Below are 22,532 nucleotides of genomic sequence, written 5' to 3'. Positions count from 1 at the left end.
TATTTCTCCCTTCCTCATCACTCATCTTCCACAACCACTGTCTCCTCCCCTACCCAACCCCAGTCCCTCCCCCATCAGGTTTACAATGGGATTCCAGCTCCCTCCACATCCCAGGAACTGCTCCCCCAACCATGGGCCCTCCTGCTGGACCTGGCCTCCATACGGCGTCTGACATCCTCTGCCCATTTCCACAGCCACCAAATCTCTGTTTCTCCCAGAGTGAGTTCTGTATCCCCCTCAGCAGAATTCCAGATGGCGCTGATATCCTGGAGTTCAGAAAACCAGGATATGAGACAGGAGACAAATGAGGCTATGCTCCTCCCCTCCCATCATGACCCTGGCTCCTGCTTTCCTGGCTATCACAGCCTCAGCACCGGACCATCCCTTCCAGCCAGGACCACATCCTGCGGCCAGGAGCTCAGCCTTCCTCCCTGCTTCTACTTCCTCATCCCTTCTCTCAACTGCCTCTTGTCAGAACTACTGCAAGAGCCTCCAGCTGCGTTTCCCTCCTCAAACTCATCCTCTTCACTCCTTCCAGAATGTGTTTTAAGCAGCCTGACTGACTGCATCACTCTTAGGGGAAATCTCCCAACTCGCTCACCAGCAGTTCTCATCATGGACTTGGCTCGTAGTGTCTCCCTGGGCAGCCAGTTACTTCTCCTTACTTCTCCTGGATGGAGGCTCATGTGACAAGTTCTGTGAATTAGCGGTTCTTGAAGAGTAAATGTAAGCGTGTCCCGACAAAAGACTCACTTTCACCCTCCTGTAGATATTCATCAGGAGGAGGGGAAAGGGATCAGGTTACACACGAATCCTGGGGCAATTGCACTTGACTCACAAGAAGACTCTTGAGAGTCCCCTGGACTGCACAGAGATCAAACCAGTCAATCCTAAAGGAAATCAACCCTGAATATTCACTGGAAGGACTGATGCTGATCCAATCCTTTGGCCACCTGATGGCAAAGAGCCTACTCATTGGAAAAAGACCCTGATGCTGGGAAAGATTGAGGGCAAGAGGAAAAGGGAGTAACAGAGGACGAGATGGTTGGATGGCATCACCAACTCAAGGAACATGAGTTTGAGCAAACTCGGGAGATAGTGAAGGACAGGGAAGCCTGGCACGCTGCAGTCCATGGGGTCACAAAGAGTCAGACACAACTGAGCGACTGAACAGCAACAACAGAGATGATCTCATGGACCAAGATCTGCGGTGACTTACTTTGATGGATGTGTGGCTGATAGCTGTGTGATTTGAAAGGACTGCCACGTCTCATTTTATGACCAACTTCACATTTGGATACATCCAGCATCCTGTGACACGTGCATACAACATCCGTGTGCTGGTGACAAACGGGGTTGAGACTGGCTGGCCTGGTGGGTAATTCCAAAGTCCCTACTGTGACTCGCCCCCTCCCACCTCTTCAGTCGTACGTCCCAGCACCCGTCCACCCCACAGGTGACCACCAGAAACCACACTGACTGAGGCTGCTGGATCCAGGCTGGTCTCAGAATGCCTTCCCTTCCTTGTCACTTAGAAAATCCCTCATTATCCTTCAAGGCTCAGCTGACTGTACTTCTCGATGAGCCCTTCCTAACGTGCTCTGTGAATTCCAGCCTCTAGACTGTTCGTGTCCAAAGGGCAGGGGCCCCATCTGTCTCTGCATCCATGGAATTCAGCAATGTCCGTCACTCCCTACACATAATAAATGTCTGTGACATGCCTTTAGGTCTCTTTCTAATTTTAATTCAGCAACGTGCCCCTCTTTTTTTTCCAGGAGTAACCAATCGACACTGACTACCCCTCTGGAGTTAGAAACTGACAAGAGGGACAAAGTGGCTCCTCACTTTATAGGCAGGAACAAAGTAGGTGGAGCCAGCTCACAGGCTTTTGGGTAGGAGCCTCACTGTCCAGTTTTCCCTCCATGAAGCACCTATTTCTGAAGAGAGGAGGACCTCAGAATTTCAGCCAGAACTGTCAGTGCGCAGAAAGCAAAACAAAGTTCTCCGCCTGACTGCTCCTGCCTTCGGCAAAATTCTGCTTTCTAAATGGCGATGAACTTGAGCAATCAAGAGAAGCATTTGCTTAAGCTGCTCCTTTCCAGGGGCTGAAAACACTAAGCACCAGGGTCTGAAGTCTGTCCTCATTTCTGCTATGATGGGACCAGCCTTGGAATTACTTTCTTTTTCTTCATATAACTTGGGAACCAGACTCGTGGAATCACTTTCTTTTTCTCCATAAACTTGGGATTTCAACATCTGTGAGTAAAGACTAAAACGTACCTCGTCATCTCTTAACACCTACACTAATACACCCCCATGACTCTGAGCTTGGGCTGCCTGGACCATGGACAAATAAATTTTACTGTGGGTAGATTTTAAAAAAGCAAAAAGGGTTTTTTTTTTTTTTGGTTAACAGTATTTTTCAACCAATAAAGCACCCTCTCCCAGTTAGTCTAAATCAATCAATCAATGTCTGTCTGTCTCTCTCTCCCTCTCAAAGCTTAGAGAGAGCTTCACTGGTTTGGAGGACAATATTTCGAGCTCCAAGGTCATGTGTAGGTCACTGGCTTGGAACACCAGATGAGCAAGCCAAGCCCTCTCTCCCAGGCTGCGGCTTCAAGAACTATGGGTGTGGAGCAATGCACAGCAGGAGCAGAACTGCTGGGCTCAAGGTCCAGATGAAATGTGAGTTTGCTGGGAGAGGGGGAGGCCTGGCCCATGTTTTATGAGTCCTGGCTGCGGGCACACAGCCTCTCACAGGGCTGGACCAGCATTGCATTCCTGGACACCGCATTCAGAGTCTTGAGAGTAATCAGAGATGTACAGAGTGTGACCTACTCTATTTCGGCTGCTATAGATTTAAACGTATGGGATTGCTGTCTATTCATCACGTGGCAGAAATGCAGAGGTGGCTTCTCAAGTGGGGACACTGGCTCAGAGGGATGTGATACAGCAGTGCAGGGAGGCGCTTGCACATGGGAGAAGACCCAGAGGCTCTTTCCTTTCCATGAGGGGCTGACATCACAAAGCGTAGCACCAAAAGGGGTTCCTTGAGAAATATCGTATGACATCCCTTATATGTGAAGTCTAAAAAGAAGTAAACAGATGAACTTACTGACAAAACAGAAAGAGACTCACAGACTTAGAGAACAAACTTATGGTTGCCAGTGGGAGGGATGTGGGAAAGGGAGAGTTAGGGAGTTTGGGATGGACATGAACACACAGCATATTTAAAACAGATAACCAACAAGAACCTACAGTACAGCACAGGGAAGTGTGCTCAATGTTATGGGGCAGCCTGGATGGGAGTTTGGGGAAGAATGGATACATGTGTTTGTACGGCTGAGTCCCTTCGCTGTTCACCTGAAACAATCACAACGTTGTTAATCGGCTATATTCCAATACAAAATCAAAAATCAAAAAACGGGGCGGCGGTGGGGGCAGGGGCCGGTTTCCTTGGCTGACTCCGAACAACAGGAGAGAATGGACAGCCCTGATTTCTGCATGAAACACGAAGTCCCTGTGGTCCTCCTGGGGGTGCCGTTTAAGAGTCCATCTCTGCACCAGGTTACAGAGGAGAACCGGGAGCAACACCCAGACCCCAGAGACGCACCGAGGACACACAGCACCAGGGCTGCTGGCTCTGAACCACGTCCCCCGGCCTCTGCACACCCCAAACCCCACGCAGCCCAGGAGGGGGCACAGTCGTGCGCTCTGCCCACTGCTGGGTTTCCGTCGCAGGATCCTTCTCCTTCTCCTCCAGAAACACAACTCTAAGTGATGGCTGCACACTTGGGCCAACCCACAGAAGCCTAATAAACCTGTAATAAAGCAGAACCACAGCACAATAATTCTATAAAGCTGAACCACTACGCATTGTAGCTTCAAGTGTGTCTGTGGCTCCCACTGGAGATCCTGGCAGCACAAGCGGTGGAGACTTCCTACCCTAAGGGGAACGCAGACACGGGTGATTTGGGGGCTGGGGTGACAGCGCTGAGGAGGAGGGCGCTGTCCGGATGTCTAAGCGTGGGAGAACAGGGTGCGGGGTTGGGGCCAACCACGCAGGCAACGTGGGGGCAGGGCTGGGCGGGGCTTGGGGTGCATGCGAGTTCAGGAGGAGGAATTTCTGGGGTAGGTGGACGATGATAAAAACTGAAAAGTTTCAAGAAAAGAAAATAAGGAAACAATATGGAGATCCACTGATTAAGTTCTGAAAGAGAATTCACTTTCTGATCGTTCTCATTTCACAGCCTCAGGTGACAACTTGGTCTCAGTCCAGAGGCCAGAGAATTGCTGGTCTAGGTTGACCCCAAGGTCCGGTTTGGTTCTAAAAACCTGAGATTCTGTGACTCTGAGGCAAAGCACTGTCTCATAGTCACCAGAGAAAACCGGAAAGAATTATGAGAAAGAAAATAGTGTAATACAGATGGTGGAAAGGGATCCAAGGACAGATCAAGTGGGTCAGCACCAGGCGTTCAGGAGTGAGAAGTATTTATGAGACAGCAAGACAGGAAATAAAGATAAAAACCCTGGATCACACTTCAGCTCCCTCAAATAGGGACTTGGTCTAGAGCAGACGATCCCCTCAAAGACCCCAAAGTCATCTGCTGGACTTGTTATACCAGCGTGGACTCCTTAGTAGCATGCATGGGGAAAACTCCCTTTGGAGGCTCTACTAGAAATGTCTGGTAACCTCATCTGTGGGATGGAATGCACACACCGTATCAGAGCGAGGAGAGGAGAAACATGTTGGCAGATACATCCTCAAAGGATGATGCTTATTTAGGAATTCTTCCAGGTTCTCCCAAGTCCTTAGCATGACCCACATTCCCACCTCGGTGCCCTGGGAATGTGAATTCCACCAGGACAGAGATTTTTGTCTGCTGTGTAGACGATTTCATTTCTGGTACCCCAGAACAGTGCCTCACTCACTCCAGTCACTCAGTCAGGTCCGACTCTTTGTGACCCCCATGGACTGCAACGCACCAGGCTTCTCTGTCCATCACCAACTGAATGGCAAACCACTTCAGTATTCTTGCCTTGAGAACCCCATGGACAGTATGAAAAAACAGTGCCTGGCTAGTAAAGAATCCTCCTGCAATGCGGGAGACCTGGGTTCAATCCCTAGGTTGGGAAGATCCCCTGGAAAAGGGAAAGGCTACCTACTCCAGTATTCTGGCCTGGAGAATTCCATGGACTAGTCCATGGGGTCACAAAGAGTTGGATGTAACTGAGTGACTTTCACTTTCAAGACACAGTAAAAGCTCAATAAATGTTTGTTGGAGGAAAGGGATGAATAATGTCTATTTTACAGGGAAAGTACCAGAGTTTTTATAAAGTAAAAAAGCTTTTTCGTTACCCCTCACTGCTCCACCCACAGTCTCTAGTCTGTGATTACAGTCCTGCTCGTTTCAGCAAGACAGTTTCACAAGTCTGAATTAGTTCACCTCCTCTCCACATTCCAAAATCTTTGGGGAAGAGTTTCCTTATTAGATGAGGCCTGATTTCCCTGCAGGGCTTCCTGGCAAAGGCCTCAGTGCATTCTGATCTTTTAGCATCACTTATGCAAATCCATGGCACCTGGACTCCCTGCACCGGGAGGCCTGGTCTGCAGGCCTTTTTGTAAGCTAATTGCATGGTGAGCCCTGAAGATAGGATTGCTTTCCCGAGTCACACTCCTAACTGGGCCCTCCCTAAATATTTTCTGCTGATGGCCAAGTGGGCAAGCTTGGCCTTTTTCTCCCTAGAAACACGATCCTGCTTTCTATACCAACAAGTATTAATTCAAATCCCCAGTGGGAAGTCCAGGATATGAAAATTACAGTAATCTAATCTTGTAGAGGAAGACGCATGAATCATCATTACACGGTCTGACAAAGAGCTAAGTGATTAATCCCAGGCTGCACAGAGGCTGGGGTCCACAGCCATGGCTTCCTGGGGTCTACAAACCAAACAAGCAGACCCACCCAGCAAACATCAGAGGCGACAGCATGGTGTTCATCCCAAGGGCACACGCTGGAAGTCTCATCGTTGTTTGGAAAATTCTGTGACTGAGGGGCCAGAGCAGCTGCAACCTGTGGCTCAAAACTCTCGTCTTATCTTCTAATTCCAGTGTCAACTGCTTAGGCTCTGAGGTTTAATTTTAAGTAGAAACTGGGAGGTTTGCAGAATAATGGCTTCTCAGCAAGTGACCGGAAACCCCAATGGTCTCCAGGGAAAACAAAAGACTATGCCCAGGACAAGACAAGCCACCAACCAGGATGCACTCTGCACCACGTCACAGGAACCTACCTCGCTGAAGGAAGGTCCTGACCTTGTCCTGAAACTTTCAGAAAGAACACTGGAGCTCCCAGCTTCCACCCAGAAACCGCAGCCCCAACACCCTGGGAACCTTGGTCAGGGCGCCCGCAGCCCTGAACCATCCCTCCACTTTCTTTCCCTCCCCCCTACTTTTTCTCTTACACAGCTGTGTTCAATTTTCTGTCCTTGGGGTTTTTAAAGGAACATTTATTCTAGGGCCAGGATTCTCCAGTTTTATGGTTATACAACTCCCTCCCAGGGCCAAAGAATGTTTGAAAAGCCTAAACCCGGCAGAGAGAGTTAGTAATAGTATCCAAATGAAAGTGAAAAGTCCAGACTTGTTCCAATTTCGATTCAACCGCTTACTTGATTATATTGTACCTTCTGTTTGCCCTTCAAGACGCTTGCTACCTACTGTTTTTAAATCAGACTACAAGTAGGGTGTAGATATGTCTGTGTACATGCGTGTCTTTGTCTCTGTGTGTGTCTATGAGGGCATGTGTGTGTGTCTGTCTCTGTGTGTATGTGTCTCTGTGTATGTTTGTGTGTATCTGGGACCAGGTAAGGTAGTCCTGGTCCAAAAGTGTATTTATATTCTTCCACAGTTACTGTTTCCTGCTTGATGGTAAGTTTTATTTGAAATAAGACATTCATCATAAGTTGGTTTGAATAAAAGATCACAAAGAATGATGCCTGAAGGATTTTTACGGACTTGTTTATTTTTCCTACAGAGAAAGCCAGACAGTACTAGGTTTTTGGTAGTAGGACAGCAGTTTTTTTTTTTTTTTTAAGAACCCTAGTTTTTACTTAAACAGTCAAACTAGTGGCCTTGTTAGCTAAAATGCCCGAACCTAAGTACATTATCAACATTCAAAAAGCAGAGACCACTCCCCTCACCAAACATACACAAACATACCCACACACCCCAACCCCACCAAGAAAAGAGCACAAGGCCCCTACCAGCCTGTGAAATGCTAACGAGGCTTCTAAATGCAGCCAAATGGAGTAATCTCAGAAAATCCTAAAGTGCTTACCTGGCTTCTCCTCTCTTCCTGTTACCTAGAGTCCCAAACCTCAGAGAAATCTGCCCAAAGGTTCTGTCTACACAGGTTCATGAACATCCTTTTTGGGTTTTTTTTGGGCCCCCTGGAGTCTCCCAAGGGCCAGCCACCGGCTTCATACACACCCCACCGCCTCGATCTGATGGACAAAGCAAAGTTCAGGCTCCCGGGCTGAGGTCTGTGACACAGCACACACCACTCACATGAGAGGTCTGGCTGCAGCCCAAGGCAAACAAGACGATTTTGAGAAACAAAGTTATTTGCACAGACCCACCCTTGCACAGAGAAAATGGAATCAGTTTTCCTCCATGGATGGATCTGAAATGCTGTCCGTAGCACCTGCTAAATGCAGTCTGATCCCCTGCAAATGATTACAAGATGCCTGGACACTAACCTTGAGACCTGAGCATGATGGGGGACCAGGGCAGACTGTTCTCAGGGGCCGCGGTAGCAGAGCACACCAAGACTTTCTCTTCTGACCATCTTCTCTCGCTCTTTTAAGATCAGGATAATCAACAGTGCCCTCTGGCCTGGCCTTGTAGGCAAAATGACAGGTTAAGGTTCAAATGATTCCTTCCAGATAACCAGACTCTAATTGTCCCATAAGTGGAAGTTAGTAGAGATCTCTAAACCCAGGGCAGAGGACAGCTGAAAAAAAAAACAGATTCTGGACTCATGGTTTCTTTGAAACTGGTGATTTCCTCAAGTAGGGCAAACTCCTGATAGTGATTTCTCATAATAATTAAAAACTAATACAATTATGTAAAGTTTAAAAATAAAATAAAATTTAAAAATAAATAAATAAATAAAAACCCTGTGGATCTGTGCTTGAGAACAAAGATGTTTCTTTCAGAAGAAGATTGTTTTCATGAAAGTAACCCTGATTTTCTTCCCTCAAAATCCCTAAACTGCACGCCCTCTACATGCACAAGGAAATACAACCAAACAACAATAACCACATCAAAATAAGTTTTCAAACCACACATACAAGGAAAAAATCCTTAAAGAAGGCTTTTAGCAGAGCTTGAAAAACCAGTGTGTTTTCCCATATCATGCCAAGCCAGTTAGGAAACACTGGGTTTTAAAACTAAGGTTTTATGATCAGCCACTTACATTCCATATAAGAAAAGGCAGAAATGTGAGCTGAGAGAAGTCAGATACAACTTTAAAAATCCGACTTACCAAAGTGTGCAGGGCTGCGCACACACGCACGCACGCGCGCACACACACACACACTCCTTGTAAAAGAGAAAACAAACACCACTTGGGCTCATCCAAAATGCACAGTCTTTAATCATGGTCTCAAGACGTGATGTTTGCCCAAAATATCCAAAGTGCTTAACAGCCTAAGGAATAGTCCAAGTTCTCAAGAGAAGGTTGTTACTTGAAGGACCATGTGTCTTAAACAGTTGCTTTCACACAATCTAAATGAATAAAGCAGCACTGGGGAAAGAATGCACTGATGCAAATGGTAAGGCCCACAGTTCATACACCTTTGAGGCTTTCTAGCTGCTAGTGATTTGTGTACAAGGATGACCTGCCTGGAAATGCACTCATTCTTCACCCTCAAAAGTCCAGCTGCCCCTGTGGCATTCCTATAAATAGGCTTATGAAACTGCACCAAACTCAGGCGTTCCTAGGTGCACCTTTTGAGAAAATCCACCCTGTCCCCCCCACCTCACTTCAGGATCGGCTGTAGTCTTGGGAGCCCCAAAGTTGGGATCTACTCATGTCTGAAGAGCTGTGACGCAGTGATGTAGGCACAGCCAGGACTTTGCTCTAAAAAGACCTACATGGCCTCTATTAACAAAAGCTTGTAGGATGTCTTTTCTTTTTAATCTGATTTCAAATGAAGATTATTTGTTTTTAACTTTCTTAATTTTTTATTGAAGTACAGTTGATTTACCATGTTAGGTTAGTTTCTCGTTACAGCAAAGTGATTCACTTATGCATATACATATATCTATTCTTTTTCAGATTCTTTTCCATTATAGGTTATTTTAAGATATTGAATATCGTTTCCTGTGCTATACAGCAGAGCCTTGTTGGTTATCTCTTTTATATATAGTAGTTTGTACCTGTTAATCTCTAATTCACAATTTATCCAACCCACTTTTCCCCTTTGGTAACCATAAGTTTGTTTTCTTTGTCTGTGAGTCTATTTCTCTTTGCAAATAAGTTCCTTTGTATCATTTTTTTAGATTCCACATATAAGTGATATCATATCATAAGTGATATTTGTCTTTCTCTGACTTACTTCACTTAATATGATATTCTCTAGGGCCATCCATGTTGCTACAAATAGCAATATTTCCTTCTTTTATGGCAGAATACTATTCTGTTGTATATATGGACCACATCTTCTTTATCCATTCATCTGTCGATGACCTTTTAGGTTGCTTTCATGTCTTGGCAAATTGTAAGTAGTGCTGCTATGAACAACGGGATGCATGTATCTTTTCACAGGAGAGTTTTTGTCTTTTCCAGATATATGCCCAGAAATTGGAGTGTTCAATCATCTAGTAGCTCTTGTTGTTGCTCAGTTTCTCTATTTTTAGTTTTTTAAGGAACTTTCACACTGCTTTTCAAAGTGACTGTACTGATTTACATTCCCACGAACAGTGATGGAGGGGTTCCCTTTTCTCCACACCTTCTCCAGCTCAAATAAAAAATCTTTTAAACAATTCAACCTAAACTTCAAAAAAAATTATGTCAGTAAAATCCTTCTCTCAGCTTTCTCCCAATCAAAATAATAAAAGAAAATCAAAATCATCAGAGGACAAAGAGTACAAAGTCTGAGGACCCTTCTCTGGACTCCAGCCCAGCACCACCCTCCTGCGTCACCTCTACCTACAACGGGCAGTGTCTCAGATACAGGAATTACACCCATAAGAGTTTGCCCCATGGAAGAGATGACCTCAAACCCGACCAGCACTCGGTGTTTCAGCCAAGCAGGAAATGATCCAGGAGCAATTTCCCCCAGAGTGTGGCTCATCAGAATTTCTAGAAACAGCTGCCTCACTGCTTTTCTGCACACACCTTCTCAATCCACTCTGGTCTGGGGTCCCCAGCTCTGAACTACCATCATCCTGGTCACCTGGGCTCAAGGACCCCGCCCCCTCCCACTTCCTGCCTCCCTGGCTGGCTGCCTCTCCTCTACCCCATCCCACCCTGAGCCTCATTAACAGACTCTTTGTGTTGTCATCCTTTCAGATGAACTTACCTGTTACCTAAATCCCATCTGTAGTCAGAGTTGCTCCTCAGAGTTCTGGCATCATGTTCAACCATCTACTTAATACCTCTTTGGGATATTCGACAGGCACCTCACTTTATATGTCCACAACAGAAATCTCAAGTCTCAAAGCTGGCCTTCCTCATGAACAAACAAACCCAAAAAGAAAAACAAAGAAAACCCTCCTTCCCCCAGTCTTTCCTCTCCTCAGAAGCTGCCAGGATTTGGGAGTCATGCTTTCTGCCCTCCTAGTCCTCACTCCCCAAATCTCAGCTATCACCAGTGTTGACAGCTGTACCTCCAGGAAACATTTTTTCTTATACACAACAGCTTTATTGATATATAATTCACACACCATACAATTCACCAGTTTAAAGTGTACTAGTCAATGGTTTTTAGTATATTCGTGGAGCTGTACAACCATTATCAAATCAGTTTTAGACATTTTCATCACCCCCAAAGGAAACCACATACCCATCAGCAGTCACTCTCAATTTCCCCTACAATAATCCAGTCTTGAGCGGCCATTAATCTATTTTATGTCTCTATAGATTTGCCTGTTCTGGAAACTTCATATATATGGAATCACATAATACACAGTCATTTGTGTCTGGTTTCTTTCAGTGAGTATATTTGCAATATTCATCTTTGTCATAGGATGTATCAGTACTCCATTCCTCTTTATAATCAAATAGCATCCTATCATATGAATAAACAACATTTTGTTTGTTCATCAGTTAATGGACATTTGGATTATTTTCATTCTTTGGCACTTGTGTATAATACTGCTATAAGATGCAAACTATTATATATAGGATGGACAAACAATAGGGTCCTACTGTATAGCACAGGGAACTATATTTAATATCTTGTGATAAACCATAATGGAAAAGAATATAAAAAAGTATATATAACTAAATCTTCTTGCTTTATAGAAGAAATTAACCAAACACTATAAATCAACTAAAGTTCAATAAAATTTTAAAAATAACACTATGTTTTTATATAGAAATATGCTTTCATTTCTATTGGGCATATACCTAGGAGTGGATATGCTGGGTCATAAGGTAAAATCTATGTTTAACTATGTTAGGAACTGCCAAACTGCTTTCCAAAGCAGCTGCTTGGGAAAGATTCTGCATTCCTACCAGCCATGTATGAGAGTTCTAATTTCTCCATGTCCTCACCAACACTTGTTACTTTCCATCTTTCATAGAGGGTAGGAAGCAGTATCTCCTTTTGGTTTCAATTTATATTTCTGAGATGGCTGGTGATATTGAAAGTTTTTTCATGTGCTTATTGGCCATTTATATATCTTTGCCTGTTTCAGATAGTTGCCCATTTTTGAAGTAGGTTATCTTTTTATTCTTGAATTGTTAAGAGTTCTTATATATTCTAGATACAAGTATGTCGTTAGGTTATATGATTTGCAAGTATTTTCTCTCATTCGGTAGGTTTCTTCACTCTCGAAGTGTCTTTTAATCCCCAAAGTTTTTAATTTGGTTGAAATCCAACTTACCCATTTTCCTTTTGTCACTTATCTTTTGGTGTTATGTCTTAAAAAATTAATTGCCTAGCCCAAGGTCATGAAGATTAACATTCCTCTTGTCTTCTAAGAAGGATGTAGTTTTAGGTCTTACATGTAAAAATTTGATTCATTTTGAGATAATTTTTATACACAGTGTAAGGTAGAATCCAACTTCATTCTATTGTGTGTTGATATTCAGTTGTCCTAGACTATTTGTTGAAGACACTATCTGCCAATGAATTGTCTTGGCATGACTGTCAAAAATAAATTACCATAAATGTAGGAGTTTATTTCTAGTCTATCAATTCTATTCCAAAAATTAATATGTCTATCCTTATGCCAGAACCACTGTCTTGAGTACTGCAGCTTTGTATTAAGTCTTGAAATCAGGAAGGGTGAGTCTTCTAATTCTGCTTTTTTTTCAAGATTGCTTTAGCTATTCTGGGTCTCTTAAATTTCTCTGTGAATTTTAGGATCAGTTTGTTGATTTCTGCAAGAATTCATCTGAGATTTTGATAGAGACTGCATTGGCACCCCACTCTAGTACTGTTGCCTGGAAAATCCCATGGACGGAGGAGCCTGGTGGGCTGCATGGGGTCGCTGAGTCGTACGCGACTGAGCAACTTCACTTTCACTTTTCACTTTCATGCACTGGAGAAGGAAATGGCAACCCACTCCAGTGTTCTTGCCTGGAGAATCCCAGGGACAGGGGAGCCTGGTGGGCTGCCGTGTATAGGGTCCCACAGAGTCGGACACGACTGAGGCGACTTAGCAGCAGCAGCAGCAGCACTGAATCTATAGATCAATTTAGGGAGAATTGTTGTTTTAATAATAGCAAGTCTTCTGATCTGTGGACATGGGAATTTTTTCCATTTATTTGGGACTTTAAATTTTGTTCAATATTTTGTAGCTTTATGAGCATGTTTTATATTTCTTTAATTACATTTATTCCTAAGTACAGGCACATCTTGTTCTATTGTGCTTTACTTTTCTGCACTTTGCAGATACTGTGTTTTTTTTTTTTTAATGCTAAGTGAAGGTTTGTGGCAACCCTTTGTTGAGCAAGTCTATCAGAACCATTTTTCCAACCCCATTTGCTCACAATGTCTCTGTGCCACATTTTGGTAATTCTTGCAGTATCTCAACTTTTTCATTATTACATTTGTTATTGTGATCTGTGATCAGTGACCTTTAATGTTACTATTGCAAAATGATAATGACTTGCTAAAGGCTTCGATGATGGTATTTTTTAGCAATAAAGCATTTTAAAATTAAGGCATCTACATTGTTCCATTAGACATAATGCTCTTGCATCCCACTTTTCTGAAGCTGATCTAGATCTCAGGTGGAAAGATTTCAGTCCTTTACAATTAAGTATGAAGTTAGCTGTGGGGTTCTCACAGGTGCTCTTTTTAGGTTGAAGAAGTCTGCTTTGAGTCTAGTTTGTTGTTGTTTATTTAATCTTAAAGAGGTGTTAGAATTTGTGAACCAAATTAGTATGCACAACACATGTCCAGATTTCTCTGCATGAGACCACTGTCGTTGTTGTTGTTGTTCGTTTGCTAAGTCGTGTCTGACTCTTTGCGGTCCCGTAGACTGCAGCATGCCAGGCGGGCTCCTCTGTCCTCCACTGTCTCCTGGAGTTTGCCCAAATTCGTGTCCACTGAATCCGTAATGCTATCTAACCTTCTCACCCTCTGCCTCATCCCCTTCTCCCTGTGCATGAGACAGGCCCGTGTGCAGCTGTGTTCCCTCTGTGTTCGCTCCCTGTACCGTCTCCACGGCTCAATGCTGCTCCTCTTTAGAGGTCTCTGCTTCAAGGCAGAGCTGGACCGCCCTATTCCAAGTCCCCACTCCACCACCGCCTCCTCCCCAGACACGTGTCACACAACTTTCAACACACTCAGCCATTATCCTTCATTGTGATCACACTTGCATAAGGTTTAGTATTTGCCAGCACGGACTCATCATTTTAATCCTCACAACAACCTCACTAGGTAGATACTATTATCACCATTTTATAGATGTCAACATTGAAAGAGAGGTTAAGTGTCTTGTTCAAGGTCATGCGGTTTCTAAGTGGCGTACTTAGGATTCAAACCCAGGCCCCTCACTCCTGAGACCATTCTCTTAAACATCTGCTATATTAACACATATGTGTGGAATCTAAAAAATGGTACAGATGAACCCATTTGCAAAGCAGAAATAGAGACACAGATGTAGGGAACAAATGTACAGACACCAAGGGGGGAAGGAGTGGTGGAATGAATCGGGAGACTGGGACCGGCATATATACACTATTATATTTATACTATATATAAAATAGGTAACTAAGGAGAACCTACTATATAGCCCAGGGAGCTCTACTTAATGTTCTATGATGACCTAAATGGGAAGGAAATCCAAAAAAGAGGGAATATATGTATACATATAACTGATTCACTTTGCTGCACAGCAGAAATGAACACAACATTGTAAAGCAACTATACTCCAATTAAAAAAATTTTTTAAAAAGAGGAAAAAAATAATTGCTCTTATTTACTTCTTATCTTGCTACCTATACACGAGCCCTGCTGATCTCATTTACTGCTGTATTTTTAGCATCTAACATGGACGTGGCAGGTGTTAATACATACTTAATGAACACATAAACATTGGACTTAGGATGCCGTGTAAGAGCTCCACGGGACTCCGGTGAGCCTTGCCAACCACACGCCCGTGGAGAGTCACAAGACTCAACCATTTCTGAGACTCTTTAGGAAGGAAGGTTATTGAATGTTTTTCAAACTCACTGTAGCACAGACCCATCTTCATGGCCCTGTTCTCAGTGCGTTAATAGCTTAGAGAAGTGTGTTCTATGGAACACATTTTGAGAAATCCTGCCCCAGAGCAACAGGACAGACAGCACAGTCCCCAGAAAGATGCTTCTGTTGCCCTTGCAATGCCTGGCCCCACCTTCCTCTAAAGAGTCTTAACTCAGGGACTTTCCTGGACTTTCCTGGTGGTCCAGTGGTTGGGACTTTGCCTTCCAACGCAGGGGGTGCAGGTTCAAACCCTGGCTGGGCAGCTAAGATCCACATGCCTCAAGGCCAAAGAAACAAACCATTAAACGGAAGCAATATTGCAACTAATTCAATAAAGACTTAAAAAAATAAAGACTTAAAAAAAAAAAGAATACACACACACTAAAAGTCTAACTCAGAGTCCATAAAAGCTTTGTCATGTCCACAGCCCAGTTCAAAAAGGAAACTCCAATATATTAAACTTGGCTTTTCTTTTACACACTGGAACACACGGCTACTGTGTCAGAATGGTTCTCCCCCTGGATGTTCGTGGTCCCACAACTTATCACTGAGATACCTTTACTTTTCTCAGAGCTCTGCTTTGTTGAATGTGATTGAAACAAACTCACCCCTCACAACGTCCTTTACCATATTCTCAGAATTTCAGGCAAAACCAATGATGTGTATATAACCTCAGAATGGTTCTATTTCTCTCTAAATACTGACCGTAATGCTGATGTTTAAATCATAGCTTCAGATGGAGAATGACCTCAAAATCTTCCTGTCTCAGCTCTCCCAGTCTTCCAGCTCATCTACTCGAAGTCTTCCTGCAAAAGGAGCAAGAAAAGTTTCTACTCTGAAATCTAAGAAAGAAAACAGCCAACAACCTAAGAACCACATGTATGAGCAAGGCAAAGTACACGGCTGTGATTCATTTTCTGCTTCTAAAGAGCTTTTCTCCTTTCAATTATTCATCTACAGTGGTGATTACAAATTATAGGCAGTGGTTAGAGTATCTTTTTAAAGCTCTTATTAAAAATACTCAATTAAAAATACATTCTTTAGAGAGCTACCATACAATCCAGTGATGCCACTCCTGGGCATATATCTGGAGAAAACTCTAATTGGAAAAGATACGTGAATCCTGATGTTCATAGCAGCACTATTTATGATAGTCAGGACATAGAAACAACCTAAGCGTCCATTGACAGATGAACGGATAAAGAAGATGTGGTAATATACAGTGGAACACTACTCAGCTATAAAAAGAATGAAATAATGACACGTGGCAGCAACATGGATGGTAAAGTGAGTAAAGTCGCTAAGCAGTACCCGACTCTTTGTGACCCCATGGGCTATACAGTCTGTGGAATTCTCCAGGCCAGAATACTGGAGTGGGTAGCCTTTCCCTTCCCCAGGGGATCTTCCCAACCCAGGGATCAAACCAGGGTCTCCTGCATTGCAGGCAGATTCTTTACCAACCGAGCTATCAGGTTGGTAAAGCCCTAATACATGTAAAGCACTTTAAAAGTCCTTCACAATTACCTTGCATGATACTATTCTTATCCCCATTTTGCAGACAAGGAATCTAGGCAGAGAGATGCGAAATAGCTGGCCCAACATAATTCATCTGGTTTTAAATGCCAAAGCCAGATTAGAATCCAAACTACAACAAATTTTTTCTTTTAACCATTAAACTACTTCTCTTTGTCTTTGTCCTCTCTCTTCAGAAACTTGTGTTTCTCTGAGGTAGGATCCTTTTCTCTCTTTTTTTCTTTAATTTTATTTTTTAACTTTACAATATTGTATTGGTTTTGCCATATATCGAAATGAATCCACCACAGGTATACATGTGTTCCCCATCCTGAACCCTCCTCCCTCCTCATACCATCCCTCTGGGTCGTCCCACTGCACCAGCCCCAAGCATCCAGTATCGTGCATCGAACCTGGACTGGCGACTCGTTTCATATATTATATTATACATGTTTCAATGCCATTCTCCTTTCCACTTCTTTCTGTTCCATCTCTTTTATCAGTGGGTTCCTGCACTAACTTTCTATGTAGCACCAAACCTTCATGTTTTTTCATTCTTTTCTTTTTAAAAGTCATTAATACTACCTGACTAATCTTTTCAAACATGCTGCTCCTACCCTGAAGCCCTTTAAGGGCCAAACTGTTTGCAGTTTCCAAGAATTCATCTTACCCATTCCTCTTTACTTCTCGCATAACCTTGTCTATCTGGCTAGTTGGCTTCCCTCCTTGTCCTGTCACCTTGCCTTCTCCACACTGTACTTAGAATAACGTGCATTCTCCCATCTACCTAAGTGTTTTCCTCTGAGACCCACTTCCTTCGAGGCTGAAGTCTTTTGCATTATATCAGTACTTCCACGATCTTTCATATAACTTAGCACTGGTCACTTGTGTCTCACAAGCATAAATTTCTACTCTTTTTTGGGGGGGAGAGTTCACAACTTAACCTTTATCTGTGCTCCTACCACCCCTGCTTGCTAACCCACAGTACGCTAAAACATGGATGGACCTAGAGATTATCATACTAAGTGAACTCAGTTATAAAGTGGAAGACAAATACCATATGATAACACTTACATGTAGAATCTAAAAAATGATGCTGGTGAACTTGTTTACAATATACCCATAGATGTTGAAAACAAACTTATGGTTATCAAAGGTGAAAGGTTGGGGGGAGGGATAAATTAGGAGCTTGGGATTAACATATACACACCACTATACATAAAATAGATAATCAAGACCACCTAACTGTATGGCACAGGGAACTATTCTCAGTATCTGGTAATAACTTATAAGGGAAAAGAATTTGAAAAAGAATACATATACATGCATACGTGTATACACACACACACACACACACACATATATATACACATGTATATGAACAACTTGGCCGTATACCTGAAACTACTACAACCTTGCAAATCAACTATTCTTCAATAAAATAAATAAAACTTTTTAAAAAGAAAAGCAAAAACAAGACAAAAATACATCTTCCTCCTCTATCTTAAACTTGGTGAATAAAACTGTTTCTATGTGCAAAGCTCTGATTTTTCTCTCATGATGAAATCTGACATTTGGTCCAAAAGCCGAGCTGTCTCCTCCCGCATTCTCACATTCCTTGCTCCTCTGACCACAACTCTTCTCTCAGGCACAAGCATGGCCTGGAAGACAACGCAGCTGCGGTGCCTTCTGGTATGGGCGGCTGCCATCCAGGTAGCCTGGCCCAGGATGGAGCTTCTCAATGTCTGCATGAACACCAAGCACCATAAGGAAAAACTAGGTCCCGAGGACAGGTTACATGGGCAGTTCAGCCCCCAGAAGAAGAATGCCCACTGCTCTGTCAACATCAGCTGAGAAGCCCGTAGCTTATTTTCTACCTGTACAGATTCACCTGGAACCGCTGTGTCAAGAGGAAGCATGCTTGCCAGTGCCACTTTATTCAGGACACCTGTCTCTATAAGTGCTCCCCTAATCTGGTGCCCTAAATCCAGAAGGCATGGACACCACTCCCACAGACAAGAACCTGAGCAGAGAGCAGGGCCCACAGGCCACCTGCCGGAGAGCATGGTCCAAGAATTCTGGTTTGAGGCAGGTTGTGAAAGCGGCTCTTTTGCCCCTTTCCTGTTGGCCCATTTCCGTTCCCCTCTCACCTTAAAAGAATCTAATTATAGGAATGAGATCACCAGGCAAGCTAACGTAACTCCTGACTTATGCTTTCCTGAATAGGCCCCTCACATGTGTGCTCAATCATGTCAGACTCTTAGCAACCTCATAGACTGTAGCCTGCCAGGCTCCTCTGTCCATGGGATTCTCCAGGCAAGAATACTGGAGTGGGTTGCCATTTCCTACTCCAGGGGATATTCCTAGACCAGGGATCAAACCCACAACACCTGCACTGGCAAGCAGATTCTTTACCACTGAGTTACCCCACGCCTGCCTTGTCTAACCTGTTGATTCTTTTTCCTAGACTAAAGCATAAGCATTAAAATTAAGTAGTTAAGAAATGATTAGCTCTCTAGCTCCAACAGCTCCCTTAGCAAGGCTGCAGGCAGATCACTTGGGTAGTGTAGTAACACACAGCCAGTGTGCACACAGTGGCACAGTGGAGAAGGACACAGAGCCCACCCTCCTTTTGGATGAGTCATTGAGATTCTTTCCCCTTTCGCCCTTTAAAACTGTCATGGCTGAGCAGAATCTCCAGAGTTGGCCTAAGGACCTGACTCTACCTTTGCCCCAGGTTGCTGGCTTTTCTGATGACAGCAACTTTCCTTTCTAGGAAAAAAAAAGGCAGAGCGATCTTGAGTAAACATGAGTCCTTTTTACAACACACATTTACAACAGACCCAAATAAGGGGGCTCCGGGACAGAAGCCTTGTAACAAAGGAAGACAGAGGAGGATGGGTTGGAACTTATGAAAAAGTCAAACATGTGCAACCAGAGGGAACTGACTAAGGCCCAGGTCCTTAGAGAAAGAGGGAGTCTGGTGAAGAAGCTGAGACCAGGGTAACGCATCTCAGGCATCTGGACTGAGGGACTGCCTAGAACTTGGTCTGTGCCATTGACTGCATGCAGAGAAATTCTTCAACATTCATTTTCCTTCAAAGGCTGGGGAAAGAGGGAAAACCCCACCCGCACTGGAAAAGCAACAGAGTAGGACAGAGGGAAGCTACACTTTCCTGGGTGGTTCTCCTTGTTGCTAGTTATTAGTGTACAGGATGACTTGCCTGGAAATACACTTCCTCACCCTCAAAAGGCTGGCTGCCCATGTGGCATTCCGATGACTCAGCCTGCGAGAAGGGTCCCAGAAACAAGCAGGGCCGGAGAGGAAAGCCCTAGGTCTGTTAGCTGGCTAATGGCTCGTTCGTTAGTGGTTCAGACAGAGGGCCTTTGGGAAGCCTGTGATTTTCAGGGTGAAATAGGCGCCTCTTCCTCTATTCTCCTCATGTCCAGGCAGTGCTTGCTTGTGTCATCTTTCTTTTTTTAAGTGGCTATGCTGGGTCTTTGTTGCAGCAAGCAGGAGCTACTCTCCAGTTGTGGTGTGTGGGCTTCTTATCATGGTTGCTTCTCTCACTGTGGAGCACAGAATCCAGGGTCCATGGGCTCTGGCAGTTGCGACATGTGGGCTCCCAGGCTCCAGAGCACAGGCTCAGCAGTTATGGCTCATGGGCTTAGCTGCTTCGAGGCATGTGGCATCCTCCCAGATCAGGGATCAGTCCTGTGTCTCCTGCCTTGGCCTGTGGACTTTTTATCACTGGGCCCCCAGGGACGCCGCCCTTGTATCACTTTTTGAAAGCATCATCTTGGAAAACGGTTCCCTCAAGCACAGGCGGCCCTGAACTGGACAGCAGCCAACGACACGCCAGCATCCTAAAGGACACAGCTGGTGTCAGGATCCAGTCTCTGGAAGCATGTTGGGAGGCTTGGTGTCAGAGCCTCCCTCTCATGTAGGGAGAATGGAGTTTATCTGCAGAAGCCCCGGCAGAGGCAACTTACAAGGAAATGAGCCTTGTGGGGACGAGGGGGCAAAGGGGCCTCTACCATGCGAAGTTCCCACAAAGCAAGAAACACTGTCACCCCTGCTGGGGAGTTTCAGACAGCCGTGAACTCTTGATCTGAGGCCACAAAGACGGCTGTGGTAAACACAGCCCAACCCCTGGGTTTTAGAGGGCTGTTTTTTGTGCTCCCCCCGCCAAAAAAAATTTTCCTTCCTTCCTCCCCCACAAATCTGTTTATTACTAAAAAGCCCTGGAGCCTTGGGAACTGGGCTAGACCAACAAAAGCCTCTCATCTCCTGAGCCTCCTCCTCTATGGACTACACTAGGGAGGAAGGACCTGCTTTAGGAAGGAGACCCTACAAAGAAAGGAAAACAAAAACATTTCAAAAAGAAAACAAGGCCAAGAAAACCAAAAGAAGCCAAGAGGCAAGGGCAGGAGAGGACAACCTCGTCCCTCTGTCCATGGTCCACATCTTCTGGGACCCTCTAGAGCCAGGGTTCTCAAACGTGCATGTACAGAGGGACCCCCTTGGGTCTCCACATCAGGGTGCAAGAAAGAAGTAAACTTCCAGTGGAGATGGTGAGCCCAAGGACCAAGAAGGAGACTGAAGGGCCTGTACCTGAGATGCTTTCAATCTCAGAATCTGGTTTGTCCAAAGACAAAGGGAAAACCTCAGTCACAAGATAATAAAACTTCAGAATATAGCATCAGGAGGAAAACAAAACAATATATCGGTTTCAATGCACTCATGATAACTTGGGGAAAAAAAAAGAGCAAATCCACAGTCAGGCCAGGATCCAGACTAAGTGACACGTTGAAGTTTAATTAAACTAGTCAAGCCTATATAAAAGCAGAAAGAATTTCAAAGGAGAAGGGGACACTGGGAAAATCAATACGGTTTCATTGCAGCAGGAAGAGGCACCCAAACTCAAGGTCAGACCCAGGGGGCTTGTCCAGTCTCTCCAACACTCTTTCCATCCTTCTAAAGCATTTCTTACTGGTGGAAAATAAACTGTCACTGAACTTGCAGATGATTATCTCTATGCAAAAACTCTGACAAGATTTTGTCAGTAATTCTAGACCAGTTGCAACTGGAGGGGAGACTATGGCAGAGAAAGGCAGACTTTTATCTGAAGGCTTCAAAAGACTTGGGTTTAACAAGAGGTACAGTGGAGGTGCCCATAGGAAAGGGATATTTCAGTGGGTTGTGGTCACATGTTACAGTCATCCTTTGGTATTTGAAGGGGATTGGTTCTGATCCCCTTGGATAACAATACCCATGGATGTTCAAATGCCTTATAGAACGTAGTGTGGTAATAGATGTGGTACATACATACAATAGAATACTACTCAACCATAAAAAAGAATGAAGTAATGCCATTTGCAGTAACATGGATGAACCTACAGTTCATCATACTAAGTGAAGTACATCAGACAAAGAGAAATACTATATATTACTTATATGTGAAACCTAGAATATAGCCCAAAGAACTTATCTAGGAAATAGAAACAGTCTCAGACATAGGGAACAAAGTGGTAGTTGCCAAGAGGGAGGTTAGGGAAGGGATGGAGTGGGAAGTTGGGGTTAGCAGATGTAGGCTATTACTTATAGAATGGATAAACAACAAGGTCCTTCTGTACAACACAGAGAGCCATATTCAATATTCTATGATAAGCCATAATGGAAAAGAATATCTAAAAAAGAATGTATATATGTATATCTGAATCACTCTGCTATACAGCAGAAATTAGCACAACCTTGTAAATCAACTATACTGCAATTAAAATTTTTTAATTTAGAAAACAGAAAAGTTTGGTTTAGCATTTAAATATAATCTATGCATATCCTCTCATATATTTTAAATCCTTTCTAGAAGATTTATAATACCTAATAAAATGTAAATGCTTTGTAAATAGTTGCCAGTATGCACCAAATTCAAGTTTTGCTTTTTAGAACTTTCTGGAATTTCTTTTCCCCAATATCTTTGATCTGCAGTTGGTTGAATCCAGGGATGCAGAACCCGTGGACATGGAGGGCCAGTGGTGCCTACCTAAGGAGCACAGAGTCAGGTGCCTCTGGGTCCAGGGCATTTAGCAGA

The 22,532-nt window shown here is 43.9% G+C and overlaps 1 protein-coding gene across 4 annotated transcripts in view; it reads right to left on the bottom strand.

Moving 5' to 3' along the window:
• The window catches only part of SVIL (supervillin), a 255,989-nt gene that overhangs the window by 174,435 nt on the left and 59,022 nt on the right, over positions 1 to 22,532 (bottom strand). For all 4 annotated transcript variants that reach the window (XM_070381838.1, XM_070381836.1, XM_070381840.1 and 1 more), the window contains one exon: positions 15,631 to 15,731. The gene's annotated coding sequence lies outside the window, so the exon portion shown is untranslated. The remainder of the gene's footprint in view (positions 1 to 15,630; positions 15,732 to 22,532) is intronic.

Source organism: Bos mutus, chromosome 13 (genome assembly GCF_027580195.1).
Source record: "Bos mutus isolate GX-2022 chromosome 13, NWIPB_WYAK_1.1, whole genome shotgun sequence".
NCBI classification, from domain to species: domain Eukaryota; kingdom Metazoa; phylum Chordata; class Mammalia; order Artiodactyla; family Bovidae; genus Bos; species Bos mutus.
This window is presented reverse-complemented; position numbering and strand designations above follow the sequence as displayed.